Source organism: Pezoporus occidentalis, unplaced genomic scaffold (assembly GCF_034315485.1).
Source record: "Pezoporus occidentalis ecotype Australia unplaced genomic scaffold, CSIRO_AGI_Poc_V1 ctg12, whole genome shotgun sequence".
Taxonomy (NCBI): domain Eukaryota; kingdom Metazoa; phylum Chordata; class Aves; order Psittaciformes; family Psittacidae; genus Pezoporus; species Pezoporus occidentalis.
Window position 1 is genome coordinate 8352478 of NW_026912994.1, and position 22256 is coordinate 8374733.

Sequence of the window (22256 nt, forward strand, 5' to 3'; positions counted from 1 at the left end):
AAAAAACAGTGCAACTTTATGAAAAGGATATCTGCTTTACATTAGACTTGCCATATTCTGACGAATTAGTTATAAACCTTAAGATCTGTGTTCTACAGCAAGCTCTGGGAAGGGTCTGTCCAAGACATGGTATCTTGAGAAATCACTGCTGGACATGCAACAGGCAGCAAGTCTGTCAGATCTAACGCTATTCAAGAGGTACTAAGCAGAATATTTCCACCTTGAATACGTGCTTTTATGACCCCCAGTTGCAGAATTCTGCCCAGTCTTTAACCAAACAGGAGAGACAAGAGTCCCAAGAGCATGAGACAACAGCTGGGTCTTGTGAAATTAATGGAGGAGAGCTCTCCAGGGCGAAGCATGTTAAATTTCTTTTACAGAAGTTTCTTGTACAAACCTATCTCCTAGGAAACAGTATTTGCCTACATTAACATTCTTTACCTAGTACTAGGTATATAGAATGTGCCTAGGTTCACTGCTGTTTAGATTTCCCTCCTTTAGCATTCCTACAGCTTGCCAGCATGTCTGCTTCTGCAGAAACAAAGGTTAATTAAATACATCCGCCCATTAGAGCAAGGAGTGAACATTACAATCTGGCCCAGAGCTACCTTCTTCAGCTGTCAGCACTGAAAGACACTTGGAACCACAAATTAGTCCTCAAGCAAAAGTAATTTCATCAGAAACTGCTTGTTTTATTGAACAGAGAAGGCCTTCCCCATATTGACAGTTTTAGCTTGTACTTGCCTTTCTGTACCTAGCTCAAGCAAGAAACATTCTAGTGGTATTTTGCAAGTTGCACGATCCAAGATTCTTGGATCTTTACAGATTAACACATAATAAGGAATGCTGGAAAAAAATGTACCTTGTCTGCATTGCTTACTCCACCTTTTATAATTGATACAATTTAGGGTAACTGATACTGGATTTTTTTGTTACTTGTGGCATTCGTTAGCTTTGTACCTTTCACTGTGCTTGCACAATAGAACTAAACTGGCCAACTCCCTCATTATGCATTTCTTTTCATTTTCTTTTCCATTTCATTTCCTGGCTCTGATGTATAAGCACCACATTACCACAAATGATTTCTTATTTCTGTGAAACAAATCTACATAATAATACATTCACTATATTAATTATTCACATCATATTAACACTAGCACTGTGGCTGTACCTCAGTTTCTCTCTGTCATATGGAGAATGAAGGCAGACAGCATATACCTTTCACAAACATGTACTGTTACCATGCCTATAATCCCCACTGCTTGAAGAGCTGCCATTCCTAAAACGATTTCTTTCTGTGCTGAAGCAAGAGAACAAAGCTGCAATAGCAGTGGTTAGTAATGTCATTACTAAGGTAGCCAAGACACACTGAGATTTTCACTGAAAGTAGGATCTTAAATAAAGTAGTCATGTAAAATAGCATGATGTCTACTTAATCAAAAAGGCTGACTTGTTTTCTATTCTTTCAAGTAATAGATGAAAAAAGTATAACTCTATGTCCAAAATTCAAGGTCCATATTATATCAGAGCTCTTCTCAGGTTCAATACTGTGTTATGCATTCTCCATTCTCAATTAGATTATCCATAAGCAATTTCTGATTTTCTCAAGATGACTCATTCTTCATACCTGTTAGCTGAATTGCTGCTGAAAAAGATTCTCTGCCCGTGAACTGTATGGGCACGTATTTAATTTCTGTTCTTTTGGTTAGTTTTGATTAGACACACAGACCAGAGAGTCTTCTTTCTATTCCCAATTTGGAATATTTGGCACCTGGGTACATTCTAATATCAAACCCTGTTTTTCAGAAATCATAGCTAATATTTGATTAAAATTTTCAGTCTCTCAAACATTATTACAGTTACGTTTGATGGATTAATAATATGAACTATGGCTAGAAAGAGACATGAGTGAAGAGCCACAAAATATTTTCACTTATTTGCATTGCTTTCTTGGGCTTCATTTCAAAGTCTAAGAAAGTCACAGAAGTGTCTTCTTTGTCCGCTTTGCCCTGGACAATTCCTGCCTGGTTTTTAAAAACCCCTTTCAAAGGCAGTATCTCTAGCCCTGATACATGGGCACAAACGCAGTGCTGTCTTGCAAGCTGCTTATCACTTGGCATCAGGCCATTTTCTGAACTCTGTGATAAAAACATCTTTGTCTACAAAAGAAACTGAAAGCAGTGGAATTTTTAAGATATTTAATTGTTAAGTTGCAATTAAGTTGGGAGGGTGTTTGCACAGCAATTCCCTATCCATTAAATATGGCAAAAGTCTTTGCAAAAATCTTGGAGCTGACCACAGCCTTGTGCTGCTTGTCTCACACACGTCAAAAATACTGCATGATGCAAAGCACTGTATAAGTCTGTGCAACAGACAGCTCTGTCAATATCCAGGTTTAGCAGGGAGCAAGCCATGGCAGTATTATTTCTTCATTCCCTCTGCTGAGCCTCCTTCAGTCTTATGCCTGCATACATATTTTATAGGCCATTTATTCTTTCCTATGCTGAAGAATGCCATTTAACAGGTAAGATAGTGAATACTGTAAAAATTTATGTATGTCCTATCAACATAAATATGTGGATTATACTCAGGAAAAGCTGATGGGGCATACCATTAGCCTGAATACAAGCACAATCCATTTAAACATGTTTTCAAGGATCACACCTCTTTATGTACCAGTTTATTCAGAGATGACACAGCATAGTTCAGAACTGCGCTTCTAAGTAGATCTTTCTTAAGACACAATTGCTGTTTTGTGCTTCAGGCTACATTTTCATTTAGTCATGACAGTGTAACCAGCAGTCTATCTTTCACTTTCTGTGGGGCAATAACTTTACTATGCTCCATTAATTAAAGCTTTGGGTATTATTAAGTAGAACAGCTGTTGAGAGTATGAAAAAGAGCATTACTACATTGACAGCAAAGAGATTGTTGTGAGTTTTAAGTGTGTGTTCCTTATTTTTTGTGGAGATTTGCTTGAGTGTAATTTTGAAGTTAAGGATTACTGTAACCAAAACATATTAATCTGATATCTGAAGAGCTGATATCTAAAGCAGTATCTGAACAATACTAAAAATTCCTAAGCAGGGAAAACTTTTGCAAGTATTTCAGCTGCTTAGGTGATTAAAGCAATACTCCAACATGAAATTGAGAACAATTATTTTCATCATTTAAGGCATTAATTTAACTTTAGCATTGACTCTGGTTTCATGATTAAAATACAGGGCAATGAACCAGAAGACATAACCTATTTTCAGCATTAGCACTGACTCACTGTGTGATATTAATCAAGTACTTAATTTAACTGTCTCACTCTCTGTCTCACCTGTAAAATGAGGGAACCTACCTCAGAAGTTCTTTGTGACATTAATTAATTAAGCATTTGCTGCGCACCTAACATTTCATGGACGTAAGGTGGTGGAAAATTTATTATTAAACACTTATATGAACAGGATACGAGAGCAGAGTTGGGCGGTTTCTATAAAGGAAACTCACATCCCTTTCATCTTTGAATTTTTTAAGCATGACAACTAACTAATTACAGGACCTGTTGGTCTCCAATGCAAGTGAGCTAATTGGTGATGTCAAGATTGGAGGCAGCCTGGTCTGCAGTGATCATGCACTGGTGGAGTTCACAGTCTTGAGGGATATAGGTCAGGTAAAGTCAGGACTCTAAATTTTAGGAAAGCTTTTTAAGGAGTTAGCCTTCAGAGGCAAGGGAGCAGAACAGAGCTGTCAGATCTTTACGGATGCTTTCCATAGAGCACAACAGCTCTCAATCCCCATGTGTAAGAAGTTAGGAAAAGAGGGCAAGAGACCAGCACGGATGAGTCAAACTAAAAGGCAAGAAGAAAATGCACAGGCAGGCATCCTAGGAAGAGTACATGCATGCTGCCCAGCTGTGCAGGGACAGGATCAGGAGCTAGACTTCAGAACACTGGTGTATGAAAACCTGGACATGACCTGGCAATATGTGCTTGCAGCCCAGAAAGGCAACCGTATCCCGGGCTGCATCAAAAGGAGTGTAACCAGCAGAACAAGGGAGGTGATTCTCCCCTTCTGCTCTTGTGAGACCCCACCTGCAGTACTGCATCCAGCTCTGGAGCTTTCAGCACAGCAAAGACACAGACCTGGTAGAACAAGTCTAGAGGAGGACCACAAAAATGATCAGAGGACTGGAACACCTTTCCTATGAAGACAGGCTGAGAGGGTTAGGGTTATTCAGCCTGGAGAAGGCTCCAAGGACACCTCAGAGCAGCTTCCAGTACCTAAAGAGGGCTTATAAGAAAGATGGAGACAAACTTTTTAGCAGGGCCTGTTGCAATAAGACAAGGGGTAATGGCTTTAAACTGGAAAAGGAGAGATTCAGACTAGATGTAGGGAAGACATTTTTACAAGGGTGGTAAAACACGAACAGGTTGCCCATAGCAGTGGTAGATGAGCCATCCCTGGAAACACTCAAGGTCAGGTTGGATGGGGCTTTGAGCAACCTATCTAGTTGAAGATGTCCCTGCTCATTGCAGGGGGGTTGAACTAGATGGTCTTTACAGGTCCCTTCCAACCCAAACTACCCTATGATTCTAAAACTGTGGCTGAAGCCCTTGAAATGGTCTATAAATTGAAATACAGCATACCCACAACCTATACAGTCCAAACTATAACTAAGAATAAAATATACATTGTCATTCTTCAGAAGAGCAATTAAAAGACTAAGGTGAGTTTTTCTTTCCTATGATGCATAATTAAATTTACATCTAATGGAAGTGAAAAGCAGCATATTTAAATCTGGAGAAAGGAAACAATAATGTTTCTTATTTTTTTACATTTTTTTACGTTTTTTACCAAACTTATTACTACATGACATCATTGGAACAAAGATCTCTGTGAATTCAAGAAACAAACACTTATACAGAAATGTGAATATGCACCGTGATATTCTGTGAAATGAAAGCATCAGAAACCCCTCAAGTTGTACAGTACAACTCAACTGACAGGCACTTGAAACGTAATTGCCTGTGAAGCCCATTGGACAGCTGATACTTGCAACTGTATCAGAAGCAGCTAGTACAGGCTGCTCTGGGATGTAGAACCGTGCAGTGGGTGGCCTCTAGTACAGCAGTCTGGATGATACAGAGGCTGTATCAAGAAATGCACAAGCCCATGTTTATCATCCTTCTACTTTTATCATAACAATGTTGTAGAAAATTGCAGGCTTGTTCTGTCATAAAATTAACATCAGCAACTTTTAACTGAAGAGGAGTTTTCACCTCATCATGCAGTTTAGTAGATAACAAGAAGCAATTATTTTTACTAACATTGTGGTGGGGCCCGATGAATAAGCCAACCAAAACCACAGCAAAGACAAAACAGATAAATTAGGGTGATCAATGGCATATTCAAAGGTTATGTGATCAATGACATATTCAAAGGTTATGTGTAAGCTGCTGGCCTTACCAAAGACAGGTTGGGGAAAGGACACAATTTATTTGCACATTTCTGAAGCCAGTTATTGTTATCTGAAATAGTCACAAAAATATCACCACTGCTTTCTGTTGGTTCCCATCAAAACAGAGTTAAATCATAATATAACTCTAAATGTATTACTGATATAGTCAACAAGTTTCTACTAAATTAGCATTGAAGGGATATCTAGACAAAACCGTAGGCCCTCCATCAAGAACAGCAGGGCCTTTAGCTCTGTATTTCAGAGCTAAAGACCAAGATGGAGAAGAGCAGAAGTAAGCAAAACAACTCCACAGGTTATGTAGTTATCCTAAAAAGAATCAATGACTCACTGTTAATGTTTATTTGGCCTCTATTCTTTAGGGATGAGAGGAGATTAGTGCAGAAAACCAGTTCTCTTATTCTCCTTTCATTTTGCTTATTACTAGCAAGCACTACTGCATGCATTGTTAAGCAAGATTAAAAATAAACAAGAGGTGCTTCTCATCCAGCATTAGTACAACGCCATGTGCTCATGCTCAACCTCTTGTGTATATTTTAGCAGCTGTTTTTTCCTGTCTGTCCACGGCAAAATGGTATGTTGCCTCCCACAGTGCACATACCTCGACCCTTTCCTACACCTAGCCCACATCTTTAATCCAGTCTCTGCACCCCAAAAGTCTCCCATGTTGCTGCTATCCCTTTTCTCACCCCAGCTGGGCAGGAATCTCCTTTTTCTTCTCACTTCAGTGATGGACAATGACAGTGAGTTCTTTCACTTGTATTTCTGTTCCTAACTGCATATACATGTAAATACATAGAGACATAATCTTTCTCTGATTCAGCTTTACAAATTAGATAGTTTGCTTTCTTAGCTGATACTCACTGTGCTTAAAGGATTGTTCGTCCTAGAAGAGCAGTTTCTGAAGGCGTACGAATGAGGCAGGCAGGAGGATGATGGCAGAAGCAACTCCACTACAGTATTACAGACTAATTCACACAATGACTGTAGCTGGACTCCTCCTAGTGCCTCAGAAAGCTGCAAAAGGGAAGGGCTCAGGATATGATATCATGCACTCATTCTAAAACCAAGGAAACTGTTGTAGATGATTGAAAAAAGTAACAGCTTAAAAATTCCTGAATGGCCAATAACACAAAACTACTTTTCTGCTTCACCTCCCTACCATCTCCAGTGAAAGTTTCAATAAATGCAAATGACATGCTTAGAAAACTATACTTAAGTCATTAGTAGGACTAGCCTAAGAGACATATTACAACCAAGCCACCTCAGAGTATTGCTTAGTGTTGCCTGGCTTTGTCTGTTGTCTGTGCTTATGCCAAATCTTAAGCTTTGAGCTTGTTACCAGGTCTGTTCAGGCAAATACACCAGTCCCCAGGATAGCTGGCTCTGCAGCCATAGTTGGGTTTGTGTAAGCAACAAGGATCCATGTGTATCCACCATTGGCAGTATCCTGATTCGTTTATTGCCTTTTTCAGGGAAAGTAAGATCTTCTAAAGCATCTAAGTGAGTTAGGAGCCCAATTAATGTTTTCTAAGGCAATGTATGCCAATAGGCTTGTAAATCTCATGGAAAGTTAATGTGATTTTGTGCAGATTTGCTGGGGTAAGTTTTACTCCCTAGATCCCTTTCTAATTGCAAGCCTGCTTTAGAAAAAAATAATTCATTTACAGGGCTATATTATTATAAATTTATTTCCCAGGTATTCATTTACAGCCTTTAAAAAAGAAATTAATAAACATTTGAAGCAAAGCAGATGTCCTAACTCAGCACAATTGTTCTTAAGCTGGTTTAGCTTTGAAGTTTGATGTTTCTATTTCAGATCCAAAGAAGTACCTGCATGCCTGGAAGCTTGTCTGTTCTTTCCAGTTTTATCAATCGGTCTAATAAGTCACTCATTTTTCTTTCAAGGTGTCCAGGATATTTTTGTTTCTGTTATAATCCCATAAAACACTCAGAGAAAAATTTAGCACAGCCTTCAGGGACACAACACTTTTATTTTGTCTGGAATTGCTAAATTCTCTGTTATGCCAGCCATTGCGCTTGCTCTTGAGATTTTTTTGTGTTAAAAATTTCCTGTGAATTTTCACGTCATCCAGATTCAGCATTAAGGCCACCCATGACTGATGTATAAATTTACTGTAATTTCCAAGTTTCTCTATTAGCTTTTGGTTTAATGGCTTGGAAACTTTATCATATTAAAACAGTGTAGTGATTGATAGAGCATTTTATGTTTCAGTGTTTGTCAGTACCCTTCTACTGAGCTGTACAATAGGGTGTTGTTCTTGCAACTCTATTGTTTAAAAATAAATACTTTGCTGCCAGATTTCTTATTCTGTTTGTGCCCTTTGTTACTGCATTTTCAATTTCAGGAACTTGTTCTATTTAAGAAGATAGTGGAAGAACAATACCATATAGTATAATATTTATGAAACAGATGCTGGTATCATCAATGCTTGTTTAACCAGCGGTGATGTGTCTCTCAGATAAAACAGCAGTAGTAGTAAAATAAACTGGAACACCATTTTCTTCATAAAGATTCTAGAGATTTTTTAACTACTTGTCCTTCTGAATCAAGGATCTTTAGTTGTTCTGTGTAGTAAAGGGTAGTGACATTTCAAATTGGGTAAACATAAATTGTGAGGTTCAGGAATATGAATTAAGATCACTAATACATTCACTTTTGTAGAATATGGGAAGTCCTCAACAACTGGGATAGAGTTTGCATTTACGTTTCTGTTTGTCTGCTTTTGCCTTGACTTTTAGTAGCACAATAAAACCTATACAGGTAATCACCTGGATGTGAGAAGATTTCCTGTAACAGCATAGACTTGTCACAGATCTAGGTTTGATTTGTACATTGCATGTACCACATACTTTTAAATGTTCAGAGGATGAGGGAGCTGGACCTGCTGCTTGCTATGAAGGGAGCAGAGGTACCTCTGGTCTGTTCCTACTCCTCTCCACTCCCCCAACAAGGTTACTCTACAGCACACTTCTGACTGGAGCACCTGAGTCATTGCCCAGTCCAAGCTCTGAGGAGGTAGAGTACTGCCTGCATTATGCTGCTAACCTGAATCTGCAGGAAATAAACCAGGTGGTACCTTGGAATATTCTAACTGAGGATATTATGAAGACAACACGCACTACTAACCAGGCCTTGAGTCCAGGTACATGAAGCAAGCCTAGGCTAACCACAGGCATGTTGGTGCTGATTCTTTTCTTGGTTCCTTACTGATTTTAACATCCATCTAACTTCACACTGAATTTCTTCAGTGCAAGACGAAAAGTGACTAATTGTGCACAGCTCTGGTCTGTTTTGTTGTATTCCTTTTTCTTCTTGCCAGAAGAACATCTTTCTCTTAGATTCTTGTGTTGTTTTCCAATTTTCCTTCAAAATTTAGTTAGAATTATGGAATCATTAAATAATTTTGATTAGAAGGAATCACTGGAGATCATCTCATTTTTTACCCTCTCAAAATGGTGTTATCTTCAAAGTTAGGTCAGTTGCTTAGTGCCTTGCCTGGTCCAGGTGTGAATATCTCCAAGAGTTGATATTCCAATATCACTGGGCATCCTGTTTAAGGGTTTGACCACCCTCACTGCGAAGTTCATATGAAGTGTAACTCCTGTTCCTCTGTGCAGGTGTAAGGTTGGGATATTTCCCTACCTTAACCTATAGCATCCAGTAGTAAACCTGGATAGGGAAATAGTTTTGAGCTTGGGAAAAGTGGGAGGAAACTATGATATCAAGAAGGCTTTAGGAGAGACAGTGATGAACAGCAGTAAAAGAGATCATAGGAGGGAAGAAGAAAAAGAAATGACTCTTTCACAGGTCAGGCAAGGTTGTGTGTAGGATGATAACTTGGATAATTAGAAGGCAGCAGGACCATAACTAAAATGGTCACCACCTCCAGATCTGGGTACCTCTTACATCTCTAAATAAATCTTCAACAGTGTGCCACAGCTAAAAGTATATTGTTGGCTTTGGCATGAAACTGATTACAGGAGCTTGCAGATAGTTATGCTTTCTTAGGTTCTCTGTGCAATTTCAGTTAGATAATACACTTCATGTTTAAGACAGTTCAGATATTTTGGTCTGCTACTGTTCTGTTCCGGAGAGAGCTGTTTTTTTGTAGAAAGAGGTACAAGTCCTGCAGCATACAAACATAGACAACACATGATATTTATACTGGAGTTTGTTTAGAAATAATTCCAGTCTTGATTACAATAAATTGTCTCAGAGATCTCTGGACTAAAAGATGCTTTATAAATATATGCAAAGATTATTATATATGACAATACCGAGGAGGCAGAGAAGTGATGAGAAATTTTAGTGGTGAGCACTATGAGGTATAAATACTTTTCCAACACTAATAGAAAGGAAAAAGAGAAACTGAAGAATTCTTTTCCTTTGCCAATTATTTAATTGCTCAGGAATATTCAGTGTGACTGTTAAAACTGCTCTCAGGTGTTCAAGAGCAACACCAGCAGCAACTGCATTTTGCAGCAGCAGAAAGCAGAGGAGTACGGATGTGTGAAAAGAGAGAAAAATCTTTAATAAGTGTGAGGTGAGTTTGTGTTCCTAAGAATGAAAACCTAGGTGATTTATAATAGGGGATCACATTTAGTAATGTAAACATGTTAATTGATGAGTCCTCACGATACCGTTGTGAAGTAGTGAAGGATTATGCCTTGTTTTGACAGATGGAGAAACAGGGACAGAAAAGGCTAAATTCTTACTGGATCCTTGCCAGCTTCTTTCAAAGTAATTTCCAATGAAGACCTTTCCCTGCAGAAAGCTCGAAGACATCTCTCCAAGTTTCCCTCTGTTACTATGGGAGAACAGAGATGGTCATACGTGTTGAAGCTACTGGCCTGGTGTTTTTGGAGCTCCTACTGGATTATAATCTGAACAGAGAACAAGCAGAAACAACCTTTTCTATATGATGACTCACCTTTCCAGAGGAAGATTAGTCAATGGAAATTTGTGTCTGCCTGTACTAGTTAGTAAATACATACCCATCCCTGCATAAGGCCAGGGGCAAAGCACTAGGGCAGCAAGAGTGGAAGGAGTTGGCACTGTTGGCACTCCAACATCAGAGAGAGGAAGAGTTGAGGAGTTGGCACTGTTGGCACTCCAACATCAACAGAAGTAAAAGCAAAGGAGTCCCAGGCTGATTTCCAGCATTGTAACAGACCTTACACTTAAAGGATGTCAGGTGCTGAGTCTCCACTCCCCTATTTACCCTTTCTGCTCACAATCTGTGCAAGGCATACTCCAACCTTTCCCAACACACGCTCTTTTCACCTGATCTTGGGTCAGTACAGGACAGCTGATTTTTCCTAGATCTTTTCCTGAGGAAAATTATGAGTCTGAAACTCATGTAACTGTAGATTCATTTTGTACTGCCCTATTAACCAGTAAAGCGGTAATATGGTAACCAGAACCTTGCAGTGGCAAAGGTAAGTAAAGATTTAAGAAGTCATGACCTTCTCATAATAAATATTTATTAAAAAGCTGTTTGGTGGGTTTTTTTTTTTTTGTTTTCATTTCATTCTGGTAGTTGGCCACGCTTGCATCAGGGTACTTCATACAGTCAGGTGTACCTTGGCTTTGCCATTCTTTCCCAAAAGTATCTGAAATAAAGAGATTTGATTATTTGCCAGATGAACCAAATTCAGTTATTTTTTTTCCCCTAATAGTGGTAAATGTAGTTTGAATGTTGTCAGAAATGGGATTTTGGTATATCTGTCTTCACATCCTAAACATAGCCTTCACAAGAGGTCCAAACAGAAAAATCCTTCAGAGGCTCTCTTCATTGCAACTTCTTTCTGAAATGGTTTAGTGGGAGGTGTCTCTGCCCATGGCAGGGGGGCTGGAACTAGATGATCTTAAGGTCCTTTCCCACCCTAACTATTCTATGATTCGATGAAATGAGCTACTGTTGAAACAAATCTGGAGATAACTAGGACCCCAAGAACGTAACTTTGTGTCTGTTAGTGCACTTAAAACTTTAGGAGTTTAGAACCTGCTAACTGTATCACATAAAGGCTCTTAATACCTCTCTCTAAAGAAATAATTTCATTGATCTTAATGATTCAGGGTCTATCATATGCTTGATGTGTTCACTACTCATTAATTGTAGGGTGTTAATAAAGTTCTTGCTTCCATTGTACCTTGATGAAACAATAAACTCTGTAAATTCAACCCCCACAACATCAGCCTGAACTACTAAACCAAATCTCTGTGTCCAAAGCTCCCAATGTAATCTAAGCAGTGTTAAAAAAACTAATTCTATATCATTTTAATGGCACATACGTAGGCTGAGAAACCTTCTCTGAGCCCTAGCATAGGATATGGAGCTGGATCTGGTGTGTCAGAATGGGAAAACCCTCTGCTTTCTTATTTTATTAGTTTCACCAAGGCCTACAAGATTCTAGTTTAGCTTGTTCAGAGGGGAAAGGAAAATAAAACCCACTTTGTTTAGCAAAGCATTTTTTTTATCATCTCTCATTACCCTTAAAAATATCTCCCAAGTTACACATTTTGCAAAATAGCAAGTGGTTTGTCTTTTCTCAGTCTGATCTCACTCCTGTGGCTTCCAGGTTTTCTCAGCATCTCAGGTGAGACAGAATGCCTCCTGTTGCTTTCTCCAGATTGTCTTAGTATTTGGCAATGATTTGCTCTCATTTGCAAAGAAGCCTACCTCTTTATATGTAGGCTGCCTCTTTTAGTCATATGCTCCAGCCAAAATACTCTGCATAAATTGAATTAGTTGGTTTGTGGAATTAGGATAGGAATGAGAGACAATCAGAGATGACAGCTCTTGACTGCCTGATGTTGGTCTCTCAGTTTTAGTTATTCCAGGAGAGGTCAACCACTGTCCCTGGTCTGAGCAGCATAACAGACTAACATAGTCCATCTGGACTTTCTGTAGGGACTAGAATGGCAAACCTAATACAAACACAGGTTCACAATATAAAACCAACTTAATAATTTGATGCAGATAGCTTTTTGTTCTCCAGTGTGCAGCTCATCTTTTGTAATAAAAGCTATCAGGATGCCATCTTGTTATTGGCTAGGATAAGAACAAAGGAAGGAGAGAAAAAAATGAGTCAGAGTGGGTTACTTGTTAAAGAAACATATTCTTTAAGTATTAATATAGGAAACACATTTCAGAGAAAGGAAAAGTCTCCTCTTCTGCTCTTCACAGTTATTTCTAGTCATTGAGAGTTATCAGGTATTATGTAGTCTAATTAATCACACCCTGAATTACCATGCACAAAATACATGTGTTCATTTGCAGTAAGAAAAAATGTATAGGGCTGCATTGTGTGATTTGTTCCTATTTCTTACCTATCTGTCCTGCACTCCAGCTTCTTCTAATGAAAGAGGATGTTCTGCCCCTCTGAAAATAGCTAGGAAATACAATTTAACCTCTATAAGTTTCAAAGTCAGCTCATCTTTTCACAAGAAGATAGAATTACATGTATTAAACTGCACTTCAACCACTGACTAAATCTTTAATTTAGTCTAATTTTCACTGAATATTCTACATTGCACAAAAATGAGATCTTCATTTACCATATTCTACTGAGCCACTAGAGGTCTCTCGCTCCTACATGGAGTTCCAGGTGTGAGAAAATCCGGCTAACCAGCAGGACTAAATTGGAACTCAAGCACACGGGTTTTCTGTAATAAACGCTGGTCCTTACAATCACACCACTAAGGTGATTCTGTAAATCATGGCAACTGCAAAAACTGATGTGCCAAACACACAACAAATGTAACTGTTTGACAAAGTGTATATATGGCGATACAAAAATCAGGTGAGGTTGAAGACAGCAGATGAAGATGGCATTGAGCAAAATAGGCTACAAACGCATGTATCACAGAGTAAACTGGATCATTCCATTCCCAGCTATTCACTGACAAAGCATTTTCCATATTGCATATATTATTACTGACTTTTTTTGCTATTCGTGAAGTAAAATAGCACAGTCTTCCTTGGCAGCCAGACTAGGTCTTGTTTATTTGAAGCATACATTTGGCTGTAGTCTAGTTGGGGTACAGGTGGACCATACCACTACATGCATTTGGATAATTACAGACTATCTGCGGAATGGTCACTTCAATATCAGACTGTGAATGTTGGGTAATGTAAACCAGACACGATATCAGCAAAGATATTTGACTTACACTGGCAATAGTGAAAGCAAAGTCAAACACTGTTCTAAAGGAAACAAAATGTTTCACCAAATAAATAGTGTCAGGAAGCTGCTTGCAACTGGCTATGAGCTATACAACTCCCTTTTCCTTTCCTGTGCCCTATCTGCCTTTAGCAAGTTTCCTCTATGCACACAGACCTAACCCCCATTAGTTAATTCATACCATCAGCACTTTACAAGACCCTGCCACAGAAACTGCTGTGTCTCTAATTCTGTTTTGGAAATTCTTCCTCAGATTAGGATTCACTTCCTCAGTATGTTAAATTCACGGACAGGGAAGGGTAAGGTCACTTGTGAGGGAAAAAATGGAGAAACCCTTCCTACAGATTAGTTTTGTTTTACAAGTCACATGAGTGGTGGCAACTTACATCTGTATAAGAAATAGGACTCCAACAGCACTTTCGCGTTACCAAAATATTCATGGCAGATCACAGCATTTCTTTTCCCAGTTGTTTCTGAGATTGGTTCTGAAAAACAAGGGTGCTGCCATGTTTCACTAAAGATACATAGAGAGTGTTCTGCCACCTCAGTGTTACTAGTCTCCTAATTTTAATGCCAGTGACTGAATGATAGATTTGCATTGTTAATTAAATATCAGATCATGGTGCATGCTTTTCATGTTATTTATGCTTTAAATGCCTGATGATTTTAGGGAGAGCATAAGCATCTAAATGCCTTTATGAGGCTTGGTTCTGTTCTTAAAAGATGAAGGGAAAAAAATGCAGTTCTCTAGAATGTGTTTGTTTGTCCAAGGCATTGTCAAAGCCCAGAGAGCTGGGAAAGTAAGAACTAAAACCTACATAATATGCTTATGGTCTTCTCTACTTAAAGCTTTCGAACTCTTCTTCTGGTTCTCCCTCCCAGCTGTCCTCAGCTTGACTCCACTGGAGTGAGCAATTGTTGAAGAGACAATGTGTACAATGAAAACATCAGACATTTCTTGTCCTTCAATAACTGCATTGTCTAGAGCTGCTCAGATGATAGTTAATGACAATCTTGCAATTGTGAACTGGTGACCAGCTTCCACAAGGCCATCTACCGGTGATACCAGAGAGGGTCAAATCTCTGATAGCCTAGTGACTATCAGTATGATTTTCATTGTTTTCAGTGGGATTTCTATCAGCTTGTTATTTCCACTGATGAAAGATAAACCATTTGGAGGCTAATAAATCTTACAGTTACATGTAATAGCTGGTGTTCTTTCTAATGCTTAATAGCTCTACTCTCGGTAGTTATCTACTACCCAGGTAATTATAGACTGGTCAGCCTTACCTCCATCCCTGGAAAGGTGATGGAACAACTTATTCTTGACACCATCTCTAGACATATCAAGGATGAGGGGGTCATTAAGAGCAGCCAACATGGCTTTACCAAGGGGAAGTCATGTTTGACCAACCTTGTAGCCTTCTATGAGCAAGTAACTAGGTGGATGGATGATGGTAGAGGGGTAGATGTGTTTTTTCTTGATTTCAGTAAGGCATTTGATACCGTCTCCCACAGCATCCTCATAGATAAGCTAAGGAAGTGTGGGCTTGATGATCAGGTAGTGAGGTGGATCAAGAACTGGTTGGAAGGAAGAAGGCAGAGAGTTGTGGTCAATGGGGCAGAATCTAGCTGGAGGTCTGTGACTAGTGGAGTCCCTCAGGGGTCAGTGCTGGGACCAGTGCTGTTTAATATTTTCATCAACGACCTGGATGAGGGGACTGAATGTACCCTCAGCAAGTTTGCTGATGATACTAAACTGGGAGGAGTGGCTGACGCACCAGAGGGCTGTGCTGCCATTCAGCAAGACCTGGACAGGCTGGAGAGTTGGGCGGAGAGGAACTTGAAATTCAACAAGGGCAAGTGTAGAGTCTTGCATGTGGGGAAGAACAACCCCATGCACCAGTACAGGTTGGGGGTTGACCTGCTGGACAGTAGTGAAGGGGAAAGGGACCTGGGGGTCCTGGTGGATAGGAGGGTGACCATGAGCCAGCAATGTGCCCCTGTGGCCAAGAAGGCCAATGGCATCCTAGGGTGCATTAGAAAGGGTGTGGTTAGTAGGTCAAGAGAGGTTCTCCTCCCCCTCTACTCTGCCTTGGTGAGGCCACATCTGGAATATTGTGTCCAGTTCTGGGCCCCTCATTTCAAGAAGGACAGGGAATTGCTTGAAAGAGGCCAGCGCAGAGCCACAAAGATGATTACGGGAATGGAACATCTCCCTTATGAGGAGAGGCTGAGGGACCTGGGTCTCTTTAGCTTGGAGAAGAGGAGACTGAGGGGTGACCTCATCAACGTTTACAAATACGTAAAGGGTGGGTGTCAGGATGATGGAGCGAGGGTTTTTTCAGTGATGTCCAGTGACAGGACAAGGGGCAAGGGGTGTAAACTGGAGCATAGGAAGTTCCATGTGAACATCAGGAAAAATTTCTTTACTGTGAGAGTGACAGATCACTGGAACAGGTTGCCCAGGGGGGTTGTGGAGTCTCCTACGCTGGAGATATTCAAGGCCCGCCTGGACAAGTTCCTGTGTGATGTACTGTAGGTTACCCTGCTCTTGCAGGAGGGTTGGACTAGATGATCTTTTGAGGTCCCTTCCAACCCTTAGGATTCTGTGATTCTGTGATCTAACTTAGTCTGAAGCAAAAGAGGTTTTTTTCCACAGGCTAATATGTACGTTACACAGAATTTCCTTTCCCCTCTGCTTACTCTCGTTGTTGGCCATCTTTTTAATAGAAAACTGAGAACTAAGAAATGGAGAGAACAGAATGACCTATTGAACCAATTTCACTCCACAGCATAGCTGACAGGAAAACGGCTGCCTCAGCTCAGGGTTCCAGGAACGGAAAAACAGATGTTCCTTGGCTACATGTAACAGATGTTATTCCAGTTTGAAACAACATTTTAAAATGCAGAGTTTATGTATTTCCAAAGTATCTGAAGAATGGGAAAATGGAAATTTCTTTCAAGTCTTCAAGTAGTGCCAAGCATGCCTTTTATTCTTTCTCTCCCCCTCTCCTCTCCTTTCCCTCCCTTTATTTTTCCAACAAACTTCTCTGGTTTAGCATTCCTGTGGCTGATACGTACACCAGAACATGCATTGGTGCCTACACTCTCAGATAATCAGATCGGGTAGATTAACACTGCCACAAACTTAGCATGTGACCTTGGGCAAATCATTCAATTTCCCTGGATCTCAGTTCTTTACTTGTGCTACCTAGAGCTTTTAAGCTTTCCACAACAGTGTCTCTCTCAACTTACCAGTATGTACAATAGCTAGTGCAAAGAAACCATAAGTAAGAACATAGTCCTGGGGTATTACCATAAAATAGATTTTGATAATTAAGATAACTACCAGCTCTTCAGTAAATGTTGACACTACATAAATCAAAGTGGGGGGAAACACAGATTCTTATAGGGTAATTGCAGACTATCCTGTCAACTATGGATGCTCTAAGTCCTAGCATAAGGTGGGAGGATGGAAAGGCAGAAGAGTAAGACAACAGTTTCTACCCTATTGTCTGACTAGATTCAGGTTGCCTGCGTTATTCAGTCATAACAGCCAATTCTTAATTTTGACCATCTTCCCAGAGTGACCGAATTATGCTCAGAATAAGACAAAACCAAGGAGGGCAGGAAAGGTGTGCTGAAACAGTCTTGCTCTGGGCCTGCCAGGTTTGCCTCTGAGTACCTTTAACACACATATAGGAACTCTTCTGTCAATCATAAAAGAGCTAGCATGATATTATTCTTGTGCTACAAATAGAGAACTGAAGGGACAGCATACAAATGATAAAACCAGACAATAAAGATCCCAAGTGTAAGGAACTGTGCATTTACCAAGAATAAGCTTTAGCCCATATTTACACAACTTCCTTCTTCCAGTTATGCCAAGTTATTCACAAGAGCTGGCTGTGATAAAACACTCTAAGCACTTTCTTCCCTGGCTGAAAGCAGAGATACGCTACCAGCCTCAAAATACAAAACGCCTCATCTTAAAATTGATTACTAGCTCTCTTATTGGTTTTGGTGGAACTGACGGTGGAGGAGATGCCTTTGCTGAGAGAGTTCTTGAAATTCTCAGACATTCCCAATATTCTGTACACATTCAGGGCTGGGGGAACTGAAGCTTTTTACAGGGGAGAGATGTCACCACCTATACCAACAGAAAAGGAGCAGAAGCACAAATTTAATGAAGATATTTCCCTGATATTTGCAGAAATTTCCTGGTATTCTCCCATACACTGCATCGATACATAACACATGTACAGTACACATTAAGCCAAATGTGTTATCTTTAGTAAAGAGTTACTGTAGATATGATTCTATTCCACTAGAAAGCTGAGATAATCATGAGTTTTTAAAATGCAGATTTGGTCCAAAATTGATTCCTTCTCAGAAAACTAGTTTCTGAAGGAAAAAAAAAAACAAAATGTTGACTTTTGCAGAATGATTATTCTATGTGAAACTAATTGAGCCATTTTTCAAATACTTCAAAATCAAAACATAATATTTGGGACTAGAAATCATTGAAATATTTGCCAAACATTTTAAATACAAAGACTTGAAACTTCAAAACAAAGAATTTAAATGTTGATAGTTTTGGTTGGGTTTTTTTGTTGTTGTTTTTGTTTTTTTTTTTTACAGCCAGCCATAGAAGAATTTTCCTGTATCTTTATAGAATAATGTGTATAATACAGCAGCCTTAATGGTAAAAATTCTGGCATGCAAAAAAGAATTACGTTCAATTATTAAAATTTACTGTAGCCTGTAACAACACAGATGAACTGAAGGTGGGCGCACTTGGGCTTTCATGGCCACGGCCTGCCCCGCTCCTTGAATTTAAGATCCATAAATTGTTTAAAACATTATCGATAGAATCAATAGCCAAAATATTGCTTCTCAACATCTGGTTCATATTCTTCTCCCAGTTATGCTGCTACAACTCTAAATTAAACTGAAGACCTTACATGAAGCCGCTCCAAATTTACGACGGTATAAGAAAGAAGCGAACTTGGTTCTTTGTCTTTAGACGTCCGTATTTGCAGCCAGGCAAAATCCCATGCAGTTACGTACTCTGTGGCACAAGAGTGCCATCCAGCGGTAATTCCTAAACCTGTATTCGCCGAGGATAGTCTGTAGAGGTGACTAGTAGCAGGTACTGATTATACCTATGAACCTGACAGCTCCAAACCTAAACTCCTGAGTGGCTATTGCGAGGCTGAGAGGAAAACTTCTGTTAAAGAGTAATAATTTCTCCTTTTTTTTTTTTTTAATCAGTTTTTCATATTGAGATAGTTTACACAACAAATACAGATTATTGTTTACTTGAGCATAGGAACATGTTGAAGTGGGAGGCTCCTGGGCTAGCTAGACTGAGAACCAGTATGCACCACCATCGTAATATACGCTGCATATCAGCTAACAAACTGTGCCACTTTTCAGCCCCCCTTGATGGCAAGCCATTACTCAGTTCTGATAAGAACATGTCAATGCCGATTTGAGCATCCTTGTACAGAGCTTCACCACCTGCTCTAGATGTGTCCTGTGTAGGGGACAGAGCTGAGAGTGCAAGTCACCAAACTTTGAGGCTGGTTTCAGCTGAATATTTGTGCACCCAGACATCAATGTGACTACTGATATCTCTGATCTGCCAAGAACAGGCCCTAAATTCAGGCCCTCCACTTCCTGCATAAGTGCTTTATCTGCACTAGTATATTATAAAAATGTCTTTTTAGAGGGAACACATGCAGTTGCAAAGACTCAGTCCCACTAACATCCATTAGAAGGGTTTGAAGATTACTTCTTGAACCGAGCCACTCTGGGGGCTTGAATGGAGTAACATAGTTTTTAGTTTCCAACTGAGGAACTGGGAGACAAACAAGTGCCCAGCTGCTTAGTTGCGTTGCACTGGTGCAGATATGGGCACTGACAGAGAGGCTCTATATGGCAGAGTAGCTTATTTAAAAAAATACATCAGGTGGCTCAGGAATTTAGGCATGATGCAAGGTCAGACACAGCTCACTGGGATTTTTCGCTCTCTTTTAGATTTAGGAGCTCAAATTTTGCCCTAATTTCTTAGGTTTTGGACTTGGTCTGTAGTCAATAAAAATAAATTCTGGTTAAAACTCCATGTATTTATTGCAGATTTTACTGATCTACTTTATTCTGTCTCACCCTCTCCCCCATCTGTAATGTATTCCTTTGTAGTTAACAGTATCTCTTGCAATGCAGATGTCTATAAATGATTATGCCTGATTCACCTATTTGCCTGGCCTGATTGCCCACAGATTAAATCATTTTGTACAATGTTTCTGTTAGTGTTCTATATTCATCTTACTTCTAAATAGTAATTAAATTATCTCGGGTTATGGGTCATGATTGCAGATAATACTTGCAAGGCAGAAAGCTCATCCCAATGAGCAGCACTTTCTGCAATGGTTTCTTGAGAAGATGCAGAAACAGGAGAAAGGATACTTTTATTTCTAGGTAAAACTCCATTTTGGTGCATCACTTGCACTACCATGTGAGGTGGGATGAGATACTGAAGATCCAGCTTGGTCCTGTGAACAATACAACGGAGTTTCTCCCTCTTAACCTCTGTAACATACCAGCGGGATGCATACAAAGAAACTGATAATTTTGCATTATTTTTATGGTCGTCTACTTCTACTTCACATGTCATTCTGTTCAAGAGTGAACAGGTTTGCACTAAAATGGTTCAAATAAATGATTTCACCTAGAATTGGCCTAGCCTAAGTAGTCATAGCCAAAACTATCTGAAATATTAAGGAGTGTTGAAAAGAAATGAAAAACATTTTCCACTGAAGAATAAATACTTGAATGCTGAAAATGACACTAATTTTTCAGGACTAAAATTAATATGGCTTGACCTATTAATTTAGTGCAGTACAATTGCTTTGAGACTATGAAAATAAGAGACCAGTAAATTAGCTACTTGTATACTTTGTAGCAATCCTTGTATTATACATATGCAGTGAAATGAAACAAAGGGTCATTTATATTTTTTAGCTCCATAGCAAGTAAGAAAAAAAAAAGTGTCCTCTGATATTTTCAGAGGAATCGGATTCCTTTTCTGCTAATGAAACCCATGCTGCAATCCACAATTCATTCAAAATGTAAGAAAAAAACCAAAACCTTCAAAGTCCCCCCTTCAAAATAAACAGAACCCAAAAGCTTATTACCAGAAACATAGATGTTGTTCAGTGTCTTCAGGATAGACACTGCGCCCTTGCATTTATCCCATAAAATGGGACAAATCTTTTGCTAGTCCCTTCTCGGATGAACTGCCTTCTACTACATATAATTTTATTGCTGGCTTCTGTGCACAGGTAGAGCAACCTTATGTTATCGGAATGCGAGTGATCTGCCATTGCAAAAGGCTGCAGTGGACAGTTGCAGTGACAGGATTAACACTGATGACTTGCCCAAGCGAAGCTTTGGAGCAAAGGTGGAATACAGGGAAAATAATAATATACATTTTCTGAAACCTTTTTTGTGGCTTGCTATTTAGGAAATAAAAAATATTGATTGGGAGGTGTCTAAATTTAGTGAAACCTTGATAGTTTTCATACTTGATCAGATTAGAAACGAAAGGACAACTGGCATAATCACATCTATCCAGGGTGCAGACCTCAAAGGGTGAGCCAAACCAAAGTGCTCCCTGCAGATACATAAGGAGCTGCCACCTCCTGTTTCTGGTGTGGACAATATAATGTCGGAAATAATTAGCTAATCTTTTGTTTAAATAAAGCATTTGGAGAAAAAGCTAAAAATAAACACTGATTCATTCCTTGTCAGGGAAGTTTCTCCTGTCAATTATCACATTGTTACTGCTGTTTTTAATCTAGTCAGATGGTGAGATTGGCAATCCCTTCTGCAGGGGCTTCTGGGTGTTATTTTGTAGAGAATCTTGCTTGAAGGACTGATTTCTGCTTTTATGGGAGCCAGTGGGAGTTTGGCCACAGTCCTTCACGCATGTTAATTTGAGGGACTTCCAAATGTTAGCTAATGATCTCAGAGTTCTTTTTATGAAAACTGTGTGGGTTTGTTTTGGGGTTTGAGTTTGTTGGGGTTTTGTTGCCTTATTTGCTGGTTTGGGTTTTTTTTTAATCCTTAGCAGGAGGCAATTAAGAAGGTCTGTGGAAAGTTCTGCACCATAGGTCTTGACCGGCCAGTAACATCTAAAATCCTAGCATGAAAAAATCAGCAGCACATATTGCTACCGTACTCAGATATATTACACATCATATAATATTATTTAAGGTTACTAGTTATATTATTTATAGTATTCCTATAGTCCAGGCCACACGCTTTGCATTGCTATGGACTGTGTGTATCTATTGGTCTCCACTTACGGTAACTTGAAAAAGCAATTATGGTCTTTCTTTTTTTAGGAGCAATACTAAGGAAAAAGCAGTAGCCTCCACTCCAAAGCAGGAAAACATGTCAACATGGAAAACAGAGGCACTGTGGGTGGGGGAGTTTCATTCCCGAGTGTTTAATAAAGCCTTATGTAGCTGTGAAGGAGAAGCAGAGAAAAAATAAAGGCAAACCCCGTGGA

The 22256-nt window shown here is 39.4% G+C and overlaps 1 protein-coding gene across 1 annotated transcript in view; it reads right to left on the minus strand.

The window, feature by feature from the left end:
- Positions 1-6465, minus strand: part of RALB (RAS like proto-oncogene B) — a 51780-nt gene extending 45315 nt beyond the window's left edge. The window contains exon 1 of the mRNA XM_062607138.1: positions 6329-6465. The gene's annotated coding sequence lies outside the window, so the exon portion shown is untranslated. The remainder of the gene's footprint in view (positions 1-6328) is intronic.
- Positions 6466-22256: the final 15791 nt, after the last annotated feature.